This window comes from Odocoileus virginianus, chromosome 1, assembly GCF_023699985.2.
Source record: "Odocoileus virginianus isolate 20LAN1187 ecotype Illinois chromosome 1, Ovbor_1.2, whole genome shotgun sequence".
Lineage (NCBI taxonomy): Eukaryota > Metazoa > Chordata > Mammalia > Artiodactyla > Cervidae > Odocoileus > Odocoileus virginianus.
In genome coordinates this window covers 25,220,549-25,224,643 of record NC_069674.1, presented here as the reverse complement: position 1 = coordinate 25,224,643, position 4,095 = coordinate 25,220,549, and positions in this window count along the sequence as shown.

Sequence of the window (4,095 nt, the reverse complement as noted above, 5' to 3'; positions counted from 1 at the left end):
CGCATTCCATTTACCTTTTGCTTTGAAAAGCACCTTAGCTATATGGGGTTCTTCTCTTGGTAGGAAGACCATGAAACTTAATTCTTGAAAAACCTTAAAACTTAATTCTTTAGGTTTAGATTTCCCTGGTGGTCCAGTGGTTAAGACTCTGCACTTCCACTGCAGGGGGCATGGGTTTGATCTTTGGTCAGGGAAATAAGATCCTGCATGCCCCACAGTGCAGCCAAAACAACAACAACAAAAAAACCAAATCCCTAAGCCCTCACTGGTCTGGCTGTATAGGGACACGTGCTCTTCTGTAAACTGAGCAGGTGCTGGAAAGAAGCAGCTCAAGGATCTTTTGGGTCCTATGCCTATTCCTCCCTGCCCCCATGTTGTTTTTACAACACTTTTGCCTTTGATAATGAGTCAGTGCTTCTCAAATGCCTCCAGAACCCCCTTTTATACATAATCACCATGCTCCCCTAATGGCAAGAGGAGCCCAAAATAGTAGCATCAGTCTCAATCAGTAGAGTAATTTTTGTGCCTCTGGGGGAATCATTTCCATCCTTAAGTGTTAAAAGCTCCAGACTTTGGAGATGTAACTTACGAAATTTTTTCATATAACCCTTCCTTCGAAGACTTATGGAGGATGCGCTGCATTAAAATTCCTCAGAAGGAGGAAAACATGGATCCAGGAAAAGGATGGATTTAGTGTAGCATAGAAGTGAAGGAAATCCAGGATGTTGATGGAGGGAGATGCCAGAACAACAGCAGAGCAGTCAGTTCTTATTGGAGCAAGAAAGGACTCTGCTGTGTATGTCTGTCCTCCATCCATGGGGTTCTCCAGGCAAGAATACCGGAGTGGGGTGCCATTTCCTCCTCCAGGGGGTCTTCCCAACCCAGGGATCAAACATGGGTCTCTTGTGTCTCTTCCATTTGGAAGCAGATTCTTTACCACTAGCACCACCTGGGAAGGGGTACATTAGGAATAGTATATAAAACCAAGTAGGGATGTCCCTGGTGGTCCAGTTTGTAAGACTCTGAGCTATCAATGCAGGGCGCCTGGGGTTCAATCCCTGGTCAGAGAATTGGATCTCACATGCTGCAACTAAAAGTTTGAAGGTGGCAACAAAGATCCCGTGAGCCAAATAAAGTCCCAGTGCAGCCAAATAAATAATTATTTTTTTAAACCAAACAAACAAGACAATGTTACAATTATTAACTTGAAGAGGGAAAAATTGTACCAAAAAGAAATATAATTAAAGTATATACTTTGTCTGTGATTATTCACAATACTATGACAGTGGATGAGATGGTTGGATGGCATCACCAACTCAATGAACATGAGTTCGAGCAAACTCCAGGAGATAGCGAAGGACAAGGAAGCCTGGCGTGCTGCAGTCCATGGGGTCACAAAGAGTCAGACACAACTTAGTGACTGAACAACAACTAAACAACATGCCATGTAGGATCTTAGTTCCCTGACCAGGGATCAAACCCACACCCCCTGCATAGGAAGCCCAGAGTCAACCACTGAACCACCAGGGAAGCCCTCAGTTTTTATTTTTTAGGTGTCCACAACCAACTCTCTGAAGTTCAGGCATAAAATGAACATTTGACGGGATATCCAGTAGCTGACACATTCTCAAGAAAGATAAGAGAGAAATGGCTTGAAGGCTTACCCAGCCAGGACAAGGAATGACGGCCCACCCATGGCGGGACTGCCCCAACAAAGACTCCATGCCCTACTACAACACAAACACTACAGCTCCCCCCAGTGATACTGGGCCAAGAGTCTGCCATCAGTCTTCTAAAAGCAGACACTCCTACAGCCACCTGGTCCGGAAAGCAAGACTGTGTGGTGCTGGCTTCCTTATGTTCTCACTCCCAAATAAGTGAGTCTGCTTGGCAGAACCCAGGTGACAGGATGTACCTGAGCTGAAACAGAGGCTAGGAAAGTAAGGTCTGGCTTCCTCCCCAGGGAAGTGAAACTCTTGATGTGTAAATCCCCAAATAGAAGTACAGCAGCCAGAAGTCTTGAAAAATGTCCCCAGAGCACCCTTAATTAAGTAAGTACAGACCCAGATCTCAAAAGGTCAAATCATTCTCAGCTCTCAGCTCTCTGATTACCAAACCTGACTATGCTTCTGGTCCTTAAGTGCTTCCCAGAATCCTCTTTTCTCCACTGAAGTCTCCACTGGAGCCCATTTACAGACTTACATTGAGCCTATTAAACATTCTAATACTTTCTCAAAACCTTGGAGATGGGGACTTCCCTGGTGGTCCAGTGGTTAAAAATCTGCCTTGCAATGCAGGGGACATGGGTTTGATCTCTGATCAAGGAACTAATATCGCACCTACTGCAGAACAACTATGCCCATGAAACACAACTAGAAAGTCTGTGCCTTGAAACGAAAGATACCACGTGATGCAATGAACCTGAAGCAGCCAGAGAAATAAATAACATTTGCAAAAACCTTGGAGATGTATAAGTATTCAGGGTCTTCTCAAAGGACAGAGTTGGGCCAGGCAAAGGAGGTACATGATAGATGAGTCAGCATTCTTGTCTCTCAAAGCCTTGAATTCATTTTTATACATCCTATCAAGCAATTTCTGGACTCTCATCATTCTTTAATGCAAACCAGGTTGAATCCAAGCTCATTTAAACCAACACAGCCAACTATTAGAAACATACAGAGCTGGGAGAAATAGCAATCATTACATAATCCCTGGTGCTGCTGCTGCTGCTGCTAAGTCGCCTCAGTCGTGTTCGACTCTGTGCAACCCTATGAACAGCAGACCACCAGGCTTCTCTGTCCACAGGATTCTCAAGGCAAGAATACTGGAATGGGTTGCCATTTCCTTCTCCATAATCCCTGGTAAGAGGACCCTTATCAATAAACCAGCCCTAACTAAAATTATGCTGTCCCTCCTTGATGGAGTGCCTTAAATTTATTATGATAGATACGTCCAGACTTTGCACATACAAATCATCAAATTCCTACCATATGTTTTCATACTTTCTCTTCCCTACATTGATTCTTATACTTACCTACCCACATCCACTGGGCATTGTGGAATTGAATTCTGCTTACCAGTCTCCTAACTCTGAGGGGAAATTTTAGCATCCTCCTCCAAGAAGGGAAAGCCTTCTTCTCATAAGGGCTTGGCCAGTGGGAAATTTCCAGAAGGATTTGAGGGCTTGGATCTTCTAAGTCTCTAGAATTAATCCCTAATTTTCACTCTGTTTCATCATGCCTCTGTTTTATATAACAGACTGGATTGAAGCTATGACTTTGGCAGTCTTCAAAATTCAACAACCCAAGGAACCTGGATTCTGAGTTCTTTTTCTTTGAACTTTCTGGTCTCTTTGAGTTATTCAGTGTCATCAGAAGCACCCATTGTACCCCAGTGTCCAGGAGTTCTTCATACCCTTTGTGTTGTCCAAAGGCAGCAGCCACCTCATTCCAAGGATACCCTCATGTCCAACAAATGGTCCTTGTTATCAACAACTTGTAATTAGCTGCAGGCCATTGACATTTAAGTTCCCAACCTGGAATATTGCTGGAATCTTGCTGAAGTCTATTCCGTCTTGTTAGGCTAAAATAAACTCCCTGGGGACCTATAACCTGCAATCCACTCTCTAGTACCAATTTCTGTCTCAGAGTTCTTCAGTTGAAAGCAATAGGAATTTCTCTATCTTTAGAAGAAGCTTGGGTTTTGTGTCCCTCGCTGCTTTGGTAGCTCAGCTGGTAAAGAATTTGTCTGCAAGGCAGGAGACCCCGGTTCAATTCCTGGGTTGGGAAGATCCCCTAGAGAAGGGGTAGGCTACCCACTCCAGTATTCTTAGCTTCCCTGGAGAATAAAGAATCCATCCGCAATGCGGGCAGACCTGGGTTTGATCCCTGGGGTTGGGAACATCCCCTGGAGGAGGATGTGGCAACTTACTCCAGGATTCTTGCCTGGAGAATCCATGGACAGAGGTTCCTGATGGGTTACAGTCCATGGGGTCGCAAAGACTTGGACACCACTGAGCAATTAGGCATAGCACAGCACAGAATCAGAGACAATTAGAGAAACAGGTTTAGACAATGCAGACCCCCTCTCCCGAAA